The sequence below is a fragment of the Oncorhynchus keta genome, chromosome 35 (assembly GCF_023373465.1).
Source record: "Oncorhynchus keta strain PuntledgeMale-10-30-2019 chromosome 35, Oket_V2, whole genome shotgun sequence".
Classification (NCBI taxonomy): Eukaryota; Metazoa; Chordata; class Actinopteri; order Salmoniformes; family Salmonidae; genus Oncorhynchus; species Oncorhynchus keta.
This window is the reverse complement of record NC_068455.1, coordinates 78,266,522-78,280,150: the sequence shown is the minus strand read 5'-3', so window position 1 is coordinate 78,280,150 and position 13,629 is coordinate 78,266,522. Positions and strand designations below refer to the sequence as shown.

Below are 13,629 nucleotides of genomic sequence, written 5' to 3'. Positions count from 1 at the left end.
CATGATACAAGGACAGAAGTAAAGTCGATCACACACACCTTGAGGTAGTTCAGTAACAGGCATCTTCTAGTGACCAGTCTGGTACCACCATCAGGACCTGAAGGAGTAGAGTCAAAATACAGATGTTGAACAGCACTACATTGAAGACGGCTTTTTTGTCTTGAGTTGCTGTCCCACAGCTATCTAAAAGACCCAAGACCAGCACTACCACACTGAGAGACAAAGGGGAAGGTGCTGACAAGGGCCCTGTACTGCATCAGGACTACCAGTTATTTGGAAGTAAATGAAATCAGCCACAGAAAATATGAACTGGCGTATCCCGGTGGCCCATCCACCCCAGTCCCTTGTGCTGCTACTCCATAATAAATCTAATAGCAGCCATTTTGGATCAACAATGCAGAGCTAAATGCTATTTTGTGTGAGTCTCTGGTCCCATCAGACAGTTGGTAACTCCAGCCAGCTGTACCCTTGTTGCCCCTAGCAGCACTTGATGGGTCCACACGCAGGTTCTGTCGTCAGCGGGCGTAAGACGCGTGCGGGTGTCATCACTAGGAGCCAGAGTCACCACGACTACCAAACATCAACAGTTCCCTCTGGTTTGCGGTGAGTTTACACGAGACGGGTTATAGCTTGGGGCTAAGGCAGAGGCTATGGTTAAGATACAAGGACTAGATTACCCATAACAATTACAGAACGTACTCATTAACCAAAACTCACCAGTCTAGTTGGCATCACGGCTCCCTGTTCAGCCACATACAGAAGAACCTAGGAAGACATAAGCTTCAGGTTACAGTCTGGGTGGGGACCAGATATGAGGAGGGCACAAGGAGGGGGTTAGACACAACATATGTAGCCTTTATGACAGGTTACGTAGCCCTCTGCTGAAGTCAGCTATTCCTTTTCTCAACAGGAGTTCAGACGAACGAGATTCCAAAGAGAATATTCATCATGTTCAGCAGAACGTTGGTAGAGCTAAAACATGTCACGTTAAGCTAAACAAGTAAAAGTTAACAATGCTGTGTAAATATCAACACAATGACAAGCTACCACTTCAAGGACACTATTTTTAAAACCAATTTCAATCCTTACCTGCATGTTGGAGCCATCTTGCTTCAATGCCAACTGTAAAGACAAAATGGACCCTAAACTAGCCTGCAACAAGACAGTCCCATTAACACCAACAGAAATTCAGACAAACAAGATTCTAAAAAAGGTTTGTGTGGTTGCAGAGAAGCGATGTTATTCGGGAGACCTTATTACTGAGGGCACAAGGGAGGGGGTTAGACACAACATATGTAGCCTTTATGACAGATTGAGGAATCGATGACCAACTGCTGCACTATATACAGTGCAGCAGTCTGTGTAATAGTTCATGTCGGACCACAGCACCCCCAAACCCTGATTTATTAGTGGTTTGAGGAATCAAACCAACTGCTGAGCTACAGTCACTCATAGTTCATCATTGGGACATCATCATTTAGGACTGTAGCACATCCCGGTAGCCATAGAAACTAAACAGTCATTCCAAGAAGCCATCTTGTACAGTTGGCCAACCAAAAGGTGAAAGAGTCTGCATCCAAAGTCACCCCCTATTCCCTTTATAGTACACGGGTCCTGGTCTAAGGTAGGGCACTATAAAGGGAAGTGGGGTACTATTTCAAATGATGTCAGTGTTTTAACATTTCACCAACCTGGATTTTCACAAAGCGCATCAGTCTTGTGGTCTGGAATCAGGTATTCTATAGAAGGAATCACAAAATAACATTAGTTATGGTTTGGCTTCTATGAGAGGATAGAAGGTTCTTAAATAGAGCCCACCAGATCAAAGATTACCTTCACAAAAAATATATATATTTATCCGACATATTCTTGTCTTTGAGGATCATCATTTACAGACAGTCACTTATGAGTCAGTTACCACATCCTGAACGTCCACCCCAAAGGGCACTTCCCCATTTAGCTGTGAATCCATGACCGTTTGCCAAGTGCACAGAAAGACATACTTAGGGATTAGTAGACTATTGAGAATAGGGTGCCATTAGCGCAGCAACGACAGTCGAATCAGGGGCCAAATGCTACTCAGAATCTGGTAAAGAAGTTTATTCTTCAAACGCTGATTCGGTAAGAGAGTGATGGTGCAGTCACTAATAACTGGGGACCTAGCCTACTAGCTAACATCAACATGACACGTGGTAAAGCAGGTGATAACAAAAACCACCAAACTGGCCAGTTGGCAAACTAACGCTCGCTTGCATCGTTTTCCTGCCGCAAATGTGAGTCATTGTACCATGCATGGCAGACATTTCAGTAATATGCAGCTTACCTGAGATGCATATTCTCTGAAGTCATCGGCATCTTGAAAAGAGTAAATGAAAGTTTAAACACACGGAGGAGAAACTCCAACAACTCTCTCACCTGAATGAAAATCCACGAGTGACCAGCTGTTGTGTCGCTCTCCCTTCTTCTTCTATGGTATAATGGCGTTCGCAACAATTAAATGTGCATTCCGGCCACCTACTGTCCGGTGGATAATACGGATCCCAAAAAAGTAAAACATTTGGGTAAAAATAAAATATCATAAAAACTACCAACAAAGAAATTAACTAAATAAAATCAACCTGCTTCTCTGTAAAAACCTCATTCTAATCAGGTCCAACACATCCCCAGAAGCCTCCTGTGAGGAAAGGACATTTCCTGGTGACATAAGTCCTTGTTATCGTGCTTCTTCAAAATCTTCTCGGATGCAAAAGATATGATATCCAGCTTCTTGGACACTTGTCCTGTACAATTAATCACTGTGGCTATAAATGCCACAATATCCACATTCACAATGAGTTTATCCAGATCAACTGGCTATGTGTGTCTTTTTTTAAATGTATGTAGTTCTGTCACTGAGCTGTTCTTGTCTAATGATGTTCTGTATTATGTCATTCTGTATTATGTTTTGTGTGAACCCAAGGAAGAGTAGCTGCTGTTTTTGCAACAGCTTATGGGGATCTTAATAAAATACCAAATTCTTAAAACACTAACAACTGGTTGCATTGCATCCCCTGCTATATCTTCAACACTGTTGCCTCTTGCTCCTTTGACTCTCTTCACAGCCTCCACATAGGAGACCCGCTGAGCAGCCCTGATCTTTGACACCTTGACCTCCTTCACCCTAACAGGGCACTCAGGGAAGTCCGGAGTATGATCCCCACCACAGATGCAACATTTTCCATTCACAGATTCTTCAATATCATTCTTCTCGTCTGCTAACATTTGACATGTGACCATATCCTTTACAATGTCCAAACTGTAATGTTTCACACCTGAGAGAACACAGTACCCCCCTATACACACAGACACACACACACAGACTCCCACACAATTTCTGTGTTTTTGTCATCAGTGGGTTGGAAAAACATTGTTTGATAACTTTGATTTCATGTCTAATACTTGTATTCATATTATTACTGTGTGTGTGTGTGTGTGTGTGTGTGTGTGTGTGTGTGTGTGTGTGTGTGTGTGTGTGTAGGCCCTGGGTCTGGATGACATTAAGACCCACCACTGGTGTATCATCGGCTGCAGTGCTGTGACAGGAGAGAACCTACTGACCGGAGTAGACTGGCTACTGGATGACATCGCTGCACGCGTCTTCACTGCAGATTAACATCCTGGGTGTTGCATTAATAAAACGCATCTGAAGAAGCTTCAGTGTTTCTCAACCTCCGCTCTGTGGGATGTTAGCTGACAACATAATCACTTCTATAATGCTAGTTTTAGGGAAGTTTCAGGACCAGGGTTAATTGGTTTCCAGTCTGGGTACCAGGGTTAATTGGTTTCAGTCTGGGTACCAGACCAGTCTGGGTACCAGGATTGGTTTCCAGTCTGGGTACCAGGACTCTGGGTACCAGGTTAATTGGTTTCCAGTCTGGATACCAGGACTAGGGTTAATTGGTTTCAGTCTGGGTACCAAGACCAGGGTTAATTGGTTTCAGTCTGGTACCAGGACCAGGGTTAATTGGTTTCCAGTCTGGGTTGGTGGTTTTCACAGGACCAGGGTTAATTGGTTTCAGTCTGGATACCAGGACTAGGGTTAATTGGTTTCCAGTCCAGGACTAGGGTTAATTGGTTTCCAGGACTAGGGTTGGTGGTTTTCAAGTCCAGGACTAGGGTTAATTGGTTTCCAGTCAGTCTGGTTTCAAGTCCAGGACTAGGGGTTAATTGGTTTCCAGTCCAGGACTATATTACATTCAGGGGTTAATTGGTTTAACTGTATATTAAATTCAGTCACACCATGACTAGTGTTGTGTAAACTTATATTAAATTCAGTCACTCCACCATGGTTAGTGTTGGTGTATAACATAGTCACCCCACCATGGACTGTAGGGTCACCCCCACCATGGTTGGTTTCCTGTAGTCCTCCCAGGTTAGTGTTGGTGTATAACTGATATTAAATTCAGTCACCCAACCATGGTTAGTGTTGGTGTATAACTGTATTTCAGTCACCCCACCATGGTTAGTGTTGGTGTGTCACTGTATATTAAATTCAGGGTTAGTGTTGGTGTATTCCAGTCACCCCACCATGGTTAGTGTTGGTGTATAACTGTATATTAAATTCAGTCACTCCACCATGGTTAGTGTTGGTGTATAACTGTAAGTCCAGGAGTGTTGGTGTATAACTGTATATTAACTTCAGTCACCCCAATGGTTAGTGTTGGTGTATAACTGTATATTAAGATTCAGTCACAGGTTAGTGTTGGTGTATAACTCTATATTAACTTCAGTCACCCCACCATGGTTAGTGTTGGTGTATAACTCTATATTAACTTCAGTCACCCCACCATGGTTAGTGTTGGTGTATAACTCTATATTAACTTCAGTCACCCCACCATGGTTAGTGTTGGTGTATAACTAACTTTAACTTCAGTCACCCCACCATGGTTAGTGTTGGTGTATAACTCTATATTAACTTCAGTCACCCCACCATGGTTAGTGTTGGTGTATAACTCTATATTAACTTCAGTCACCCCACCATGGTTAGTGTTGGTGTATAACTCTATATTAAATTCAGTCACCCCACCATGGTTAGTGTTGGTGTATAACTCTATATTAAATTCAGTCACCCCACCATGGTTAGTGTTGGTGTATAACTCTATATTAACTTCAGTCACCCCACCATGGTTAGTGTTGGTGTATAACTCTATATTAAATTCAGTCACCCCACCATGGTTAGTGTTGGTGTATAACTCTATATTAAATTCAGTCACCCCACCATGGTTAGTGTTGGTGTATAACTCTATTTAAATTCAGTCAACCATGGTTAGTGTTGGTGTATAACTCTATATTATTCAGTCACCCCACCATGGTTAGTGTTGGTGTATAACTCTATATTAATTCTCACCCCACCATGGTTAGTGTTGGTGTATAACTCTATATTAACTTCAGTCACCCCACCATGGTTAGTGTTGGTGTATAACTCTATATTAAATTCAGTCACCCCACCATGGTTAGTGTTGGTGTATAACTCTATATTAACTTCAGTCACCCCACCATGGTTAGTGTTGGTGTATAACTGTATATTTAGTGTTGGTGTATAACTCTATATTAACAGTCACCCCACCATGGTTAGTGTTGGTGTATAACTCTATATTAAATTCAGTATATTAGTGTTGGTGTATAACTCTATATTAACAGTCACCCCACCATGGTTAGTGTTGGTGTATAACTGTATATTAAATTCAGTCACCCCACCATGAACCATAGTTGTTGGTGTGTAACTGTATCTTAAATTCTCACCCCACCATGGTTAGTGTTGGTGTATAATGTCAGTCACCCCACCATGTTTAGTGTTGGTGTATAACTGTATATTAAATTCAGTCACCCCACCATGGTTAGTGTTGGTGTATAACTGTATATTAATTCAGTCACCCCACCATGTTTAGTGTTGGTGTAACTGTATATTAAATTCAGTCACCCCACCATGGTTAGTGTTGGTGTAACTGTATATTAAATTCAGTCACCCCACCATGGTTAGTGTTGGTGTATAACTGTATATTAAATTCAGTCACCCCACCATGGTTAGTGTTGGTGTGTAACTGTATATTAAATTCAGTCACCCCACCATGGTTAGTGTTGGTGTGTAACTGTATATTAAATTCAGTCACTCCACCATGGTTAGTGTTGGTGTATAACTGTATATTAAATTCAGTCACCCCACCATGGTTAGTGTTGGTGTATAACTGTATATTAAATTCAGTCACTCCACCATGGTTAGTGTTGGTGTATAACTGTATATTAAATTCAGTCACCCCACCATGGTTAGTGTTGGTGTATAACTGTATATTAGATTCAGTCCTCCACCAAATTCTGTATCTTAAATTCAGTCACCCCACCATGGTCAGTGTTGGTGTGTAACAGTTTGACTTAATGTCTTGAAAAGGTTTTAATTTCATGACTACAGAAAAACATCATAAAATACAGTTTTCCAGGGAGTTCTAGAAACCAGTTGAAGGACAACGCCATCCAAAAACCATCTTCTGGTATTTGCTTCATTAGTCCATTGTGACATCGTCCCAAAATGTTTCGCTTATGAACAATCAGGTTCTCAAGATTTGGAACTTTCAATATACATGAATCCTCATATGATGCATTTTGCAAATACAAAAAGACAGTTTTGGGGTGGAATTTTCCTTTAAGGAAAGGATGCATCAGTCAGGTGAAAGGTTGTTTGACACCATGTCCAATGTCAGACGAAGACCTTTTGAATGCCACAGAAAATACCATCCATCTGAGTAATTAAAGGAATTTTATACCAATAATCCTATTTTTTATATACATTGTCGCATACACTAATAGTCTTAATTCCTGATCAAATTTGGCCGAACCACTGTATGTCCGAAATTATAGGACTGTCGCAATCTGCTGCACTATCCCAGTTCACCACTAGAGACATACAGGTATTGTATCCAGTGTTCTGCTGCACTATCCCAGTTCACCACTAGAGACATACAGGTATTCTATCCAGTGTTCTGCTGCACTATCCCAGTTCACCACTAGAGATATACAGGTACTTTAACTATGCCACTTTGTTTACTTTGTCTACACACTCATCCCAGTACCATCTACTGTACTGCACTCATAGAGCTGCTCTGTACATCACAGGTATTTCTTCCCTTAGTGTATAAGATTAGTTTTGGAATTGTTAGTTAGATTACTTGTTGGTTATCACTGCATTGTCGGAACTAGAAGCACAAGCATTTCGCTACACTCGCATTTAACATCTGCTAACCATGTGTTTGTGACAAATAAAATTTGATTTGATTTGATTTGATTTATTGTATCCAGTGGTGTTCTGCTGCACTATCCCAGTTCACCACTAGAGACATACAGGTATTGTATCCAGTGTTCTGCTGCACTATCCCAGTTCACCACTAGAGACATACAGGTATTCTATCCAGTGTTCTGCTGCACTATCCCAGTTCACCACTAGAGACATACAGGTATTGTATCCAGTGTTCTGCTGCACTATCCCAGTTCACCACTAGAGACATACAGGTATTCTATCCAGTGTTCTGCTGCACTATCCCAGTTCACCACTAGAGACATACAGGTATTGTATCCAGTGGTGTTCTGCTACACTATCCCAGTTCACCACTAGAGACATACAGGTATTGTATCCAGTGGTGTTCTGCTGCACTATCCCAGTTCACCACTAGAGACATGGCAGGTATTGTATCAGTGTTCTGCTGCACTATCCCAGTTCACCACTAGAGACATACAGGTATTGTATCCAGTGTTCTGCTGCACTATCCCAGTTCACCACTAGAGACATACAGGTATTGTATCCAGTGTTCTGCTGCACTATCCCAGTTCACCACTAGAGACATACAGGTATTGTATCCAGTGGTGTTCTGCTACACTATCCCAGTTCACCACTAGAGACATACAGGTATTGTATCCAGTGGTGTTCTGCTACACTATCCCAGTTCACCACTAGAGACATACAGGTATTGTATCCAGTGGTGTTCTGCTGCACTATCCCAGTTCACCACTAGAGACATACAGGTATTGTATCAAGAACTGGAAGAGGAAAGATGTTGAAAAGTGCTTAGGTTTCTCTTTTTTAAATTAACATAATTAACTAAGTTAGTTAAGAACAATTTCTTATATGCAATGACGCCTACCAAAAGGCCTCCTGCAGGGGACGGGGCCTGGGACTAAAACAAAAATACAATATATTGGTCAAAACACACAATCACCACAAGAGAGACAACACAACGTGCTTCTACACCCTGCATTGCTTGCTGTTTGGGGTTTTAGGCTGGGTTTCTGTACAGCACATTGAGATATCAGCTGATGTACGAAGGGCTATATAAATACATGTGATTGTGATTTGATAAAGAGAGGCCTAAAGACAACATAGCAAGGAAGCAACACATAACACAGCATGGTAGCAAAACATGGTAGCAGCACCAAACATGGTACAAACATTATGGGCACAGACAACAGCACAAAGGGCAAGAAGGTGGAGACAATACATCACACAATGAGGTTTGAGACGGATGGCAAAAGCGAGACTACCATTCTCTGAACAATGTGTAGTATTCAATTAACTAGGTAGACCAGACCCAGCTGCTAGAGAGAGTAATAGTAATGGCATCTTGTTAGGCACAAACTGCCATGGTTTGTTGGACAAATGCTCTGGGGAAATGTTTTTACATCAACACTGAAAATAAGGTCTGAAAATAAGGTAAACGCAGGCTTAAACCTTTTTCTGGGATCAGCTAACGTCACAGAATTGAAACATTTGTACTCAAATTAAAAGCACCTGTTATAACGGTCATGTTTATTGATCTCAGAAAATGTGGAATCTCCTAAAAAGCCAATTTATGATTGACAGGAGCATGTGATCGGTGCCATATGGATGGTGTGACGCAGACCAGTACTGCACGGCGCACAATATTAACTGTACAGGCCTGGCCAAAAGTTGACAATGACACAAATATTAATTTTCAATGTCTGCTGCCTCAGTTTGTATGATGGCAATTTGCAAATACTGCAGAATGTTATGAGTGATCAGATGAGTTGCAATTAATTGCAAAGTCCCTATTTGCCATGCAAATTAACTGAATCAAGATTTCTTTTTTAATTTTTTATTTAACCAGGTGGGCTAGTAGAACACCTTGAGAACACCTTTATTTAACCAGGTGGGCTAGTTTGAACACCTTTATTTAACCAGGTAGGTAGGCTCGTTGAGAACACCTTTATTTAACCAGGTAGGCTAGTTGAGAACACCTTTATTTAACCAGGTAGGCTAGTTGAGAACACCTTTATTTAACCAGGTAGGCTAGTTGAGAACACCTTATTTAACCAGTTGAGAACAAGGTCTCATTTTACAACTACGACCTGACCAAGATAAAGCAAAGCACTGTGAGTTACACTTGGAGTAAACAATTAAGTCACTTTCTCTACCATCTTCCAGATTGTTTGGGGGCGAGCCTCAAGAGGCAGGTGAACAAACAAAAACCCCAAAATTGACCAAACCATGAAATGCTTGTAATTATACTTCACTATTCCACAGTAACATTTGACAACATATATCTGAAAACACTGAGCAAAGCAACTTCAGAAATTAATATTTGCGTCATTTATACGGCTTTTTTCGCCAGAATTCTAATGTAAATGCAGTCCCGGATTGGGCTCAATCTGTGTCCGGGAAACTCATGAGCTAACACTGAATTACCTTTTCAGAGCCCAAATTCTTTGCCACTAACAGTTCACATTAATACGATTGGTTGACGGTAGGGCCTGTACTAACTCACTTCCTTAACAGCTCTGCAGTGCTCCACGAAATCACCGTAAATCCTTCTGACCAACGCAAACAAATTGACCACGTAGCGCCTTTAACCCTCGTTCTCTCGCTGATCACAAAAACCTATCCCTGCCACCATAGTAATAGTTGGAACCGGCATTGCTGTCATTCATAACCATGCAGTTACATACCGCAATTCTCTTTTCGGCCCAATGGTAAAGGCCCGAGTAAACACTTTATCCACCATCTGTAGTGGTATTGGTAGCGCCGTAGCTTAATTCCTGGGGTCCTTCTGTGGCTCAGTTGGTAGAGCATGGCGCTTGTAACGCCAGGGTAGTGGGTCTGGACTCCGGGACCACCCATACGTAAAATGTATGCACGTGACTGTAAGTCGCTTTGGATAAAAGCGTCAGCTAAATGGCATATATTAATTTATTCAATGTCTATCCCATTGTGGTAGAGCTTACTACATGACTAACAATTGTGCTCACAACATATTTTAAAAAACAAAGAATTGCCTTAAATCAGTTCCTATAGCCAGTGAGAAGTCAGTCACCGTCAAATGTGCAGGTTTAAAACCTTGAATAGCGTCGATGATTGACATCATTGTTCAGTATTGAAATCAGAACACCACACGGTTCATTAAAAATGGCCAGATTAAACAACTACCACCAAGAAAGAAAAATAGGACGAGCATTCATTTGTAGATTTATTCATACATCAAAACACAGTCGTGAGGTTGAATTGACTTGGCCTGGTTTCCCCCACTTCCCTTGCTGACCAATCAGGAGTGTAAGAGGTCTTGCCGGTGTAAAACAGGAGAGCTAGAGGGGAAAATAGTGTGAGAATTAAACCCTGGTGATACTGTAGGGACTAATACACAAGGTATGAGATGACTTGATCAGAGATGAACCAATCATTCAGAGTTACATCAGACTGGGGCGGTAATGATGACTCATCACGTCAGTCTGTAGTGTAGAACACATTGCATGGGTCAGTGTGATGATCCAAGAGGAACATTCAACAGAACATTAACATCTTCCTAATATTGATCTGCCCCCTTTTCCATTACAACACATATCCACTGAGTGGTCAATACATTAACCTGACCAGGTGAAAGGGAGCCCTTATTGAAGTCACTGGTTAAATCAGTGTAGATACAGACAGGTTCAAATGGTTTTTAAACCACAAAACATGGATTGTGTACCACTCAGAGGGTGAATGGACAAGACAAAGGATTTAAGATCCTTTGAATGAGGTATGACAGCTGCCAGGCACAACGGTTTGTATCAACTGAAACACTGCTGGGTTTGTCAAGCCCAACAGTTTCTCATGTGTATCAACACTGGTCCACCACCCAAAGGACATCCAGCTAACTAAACTCCAATGCCGAACCACAGTTGTGTCCCGGGCCAACATCCCTGTGGAACGCTTACAGACCCCTTGTAGACAACAGGCTGTTCTGAGGGTAAACTCAATATTAGGAAGGTGTTAATATCCTCTATACTCAGTGTATTATAATAACACTACACACCTTCCCACTCCATCAGCACAGCAACACTTCAGCAGCCAACCAGATCTAAAGAAACAGAACAGTTTTAAAACCAAATAATCCCCATCTTAGATTACTAGACTACATCCAGAACATTCTGAAACCAGATCAGAACACTAGTTCAGTCATTGTAGCCACCCAGCGGTCCAGGGTCTGGGGTCAAGCCCCCACCCAGACACCCTCCCTCCAGGCAGGCAGCCCACCTTACCCCTGCCCCAGCAACAAGAGCAGGCTTGTCAGTGTCTGCCCAACCCACAGGAGGACCGATGGGAGACCAGACCTTGATCCAGCCCCAGAACACAGATCTGACAACAGACTGTCAGTGGAAATGACTGCATCATTTACAACATTCCAGAATGCTTCATGTGGAAGGAGTGTTAAGATTCCGTCTAAAGTCACACCTTTCCAAACCCTGCAGACACCAGGACCTCAACCAGAGGGGCAGAAACCTAGAGGGAGAAAGTAGGAAAGCATGAAGTGACATTGTAAGACCTTGTAGTCAGACATGAGATCAGTCTATAGCAGTGTATTCTAATCTTGGGGACCCAAAACTGTCAACAAGTGTTTCCCCTAAGAACTGGGCTTAAGCGGTATTCCCAGAGTATTTCAGAAACCAGAGTTTCACCAACATTAGGGTCTGATTATTCAAAACTAAAAAGTGAAAGATCAGAATTGAGCTGTCAGTCTAAACAAAGCCTTACATCTAAGTCCCAAGAACCAGGATTGTGAAACACTGCTCTAGAGTATAGATCAGTTCAGTAACCAATCAGTCAGCTTAACATCAGACTGGGGCGGTAACAGGAAATCATCACTTCTACATGATAAAGGACAGTTAATGGCAACAGATCAAGTGAAAGTTGATCCTTACACACCTTGAGGTCGTACAGCAACAGTTCTCCAGTGGCCAGGCTGGAACAGTCAAGACCTGGAAGAACAGATCCCCAATTAAACATTATGCAGAAGTACATTAGGTACTGCAGACTATATGCAGAGCATTCTGAAATGAGATCAGACTTGGTTTCAGTCATTGTAGCCATCCAGCCAGTGGTCCAAGGTCTGGCTCCAAGCTCCCCACCCAGACACCCTCCCTCCAGGCAGGCAGCCCACCTTACCCCTGCCCATTGCACCAGAGAGCAGGCTTGTCAGTGTCTGCCCGACCCACAGGAGGACCGATGGGAAACCTGGATTGATGCCAGCCACAGAACACCGGACATAAGCTAACGAACTACTGTGCGAGCTCATCACATACAGCATTACAGAATGTTCCATTTGGTGGGTGTGTGCTGTAGCAAAGCTTTCATGGGAGTTGTAGTTCCCTCAGTGATGTTAATGAGTAGGATGAGTTTGTAGCAAGTTCAAGAGGTGCAGTGTCAGTGAGTGAAGATGCTGTAAAAACAAATCATACACACCTTCCTGAAGACTGCAGACCCACAAGGACATCAACTGGGGGAGGAGAGTTGAGGGATTATTAAGTGATATTGTAAGAACTAGTGGTCAGACATTAGACCAGTCAACAGCACAGCATTAACTAATCTTAGGGACCCCTCCGGGTTCCCAGGGCCAGAACACACTGCCAGAGTAGATCAGTTCAGTAACCAATCAGTCAGCTTAACATCAGACTGGGGCGGTAATGTGAAATCATCACTTCTACTAACCAACAGGTGGCACGGCACCATTATTAATCTATTATTCAGTCTGGTCCTTGAATCGTCTTGGTCCATTTTCCCACCACACTAGAAGTGGCTGATTCTACTTCCTCATGTCGTGCCTTGTGTTCAGCCAGGAGTGGACAGACTGCTGCAGTCATTGTCTGAACATCAGGAAGCAGCATAGATTGCAGTTGACAAGTGAAATAATCTGCCAGCTGGTTGTGCTACACTTCTACTCACAATAACTTGAATTACACACCTTCATTCACTGTCACAGCAAAGAGCTTCCTGCTAGTGGCCAGTCTGGTACAACAGTCAGGACCTGAAAGAGGAGATTTTCTATCTGTATTAATGTGATAAAATGCAGTACAGAAAAGTAGCCCCATCTCTATAGATCAGTTCAGTAACCAATCAGTCAGCTTAACATCAGACTGGGGCGGTAACAGGAAATCATCACTTCTACATGATAAAGGACAGAAGTAAAGTCGATCACACACACCTTGAGGTAGTTCAGTAACAGGCATCTTCTAGTGACCAGTCTGGTACCACCATCAGGACCTGAAGGAGTAGAGTCAAAATACAGATGTCGAACAGCACTACATTGAAGACGGCTTTTTTGTCTTGAGTTGCTA

General features: G+C 42.4%; 1 long non-coding RNA gene and 5 other non-coding genes across 6 annotated transcripts; all 6 read right to left on the bottom strand.

Moving 5' to 3' along the window:
- Window positions 1-882: 882 nt before the first annotated feature.
- LOC127916433 (small nucleolar RNA SNORD30) lies at window positions 883-954 on the bottom strand. The gene has a single exon (XR_008094996.1). It is a non-coding gene; the product is annotated as a small nucleolar RNA SNORD30 (small nucleolar RNA).
- Window positions 955-10,492: 9,538 nt separating this feature from the next.
- Window positions 10,493-13,629, bottom strand: LOC127916302 (uncharacterized). The gene is made up of 7 exons (XR_008094296.1): window positions 13,497-13,629; window positions 13,257-13,319; window positions 12,758-12,791; window positions 12,221-12,273; window positions 11,750-11,797; window positions 11,331-11,375; window positions 10,493-10,620 (listed from the first exon to the last, which is right to left on the bottom strand). It is a non-coding gene; the product is annotated as an uncharacterized LOC127916302 (long non-coding RNA).
- LOC127916438 (small nucleolar RNA SNORD31) lies at window positions 10,693-10,764 on the bottom strand. The gene has a single exon (XR_008095001.1). It is a non-coding gene; the product is annotated as a small nucleolar RNA SNORD31 (small nucleolar RNA).
- On the bottom strand, window positions 12,098-12,167 carry LOC127916437 (small nucleolar RNA SNORD31). Its single transcript, XR_008095000.1, has one exon. It is a non-coding gene; the product is annotated as a small nucleolar RNA SNORD31 (small nucleolar RNA).
- LOC127916434 (small nucleolar RNA SNORD31) lies at window positions 12,931-13,000 on the bottom strand. Its single transcript, XR_008094997.1, has one exon. It is a non-coding gene; the product is annotated as a small nucleolar RNA SNORD31 (small nucleolar RNA).
- LOC118369324 (small nucleolar RNA SNORD31) lies at window positions 13,392-13,461 on the bottom strand. Its single transcript, XR_004822564.1, has one exon. It is a non-coding gene; the product is annotated as a small nucleolar RNA SNORD31 (small nucleolar RNA).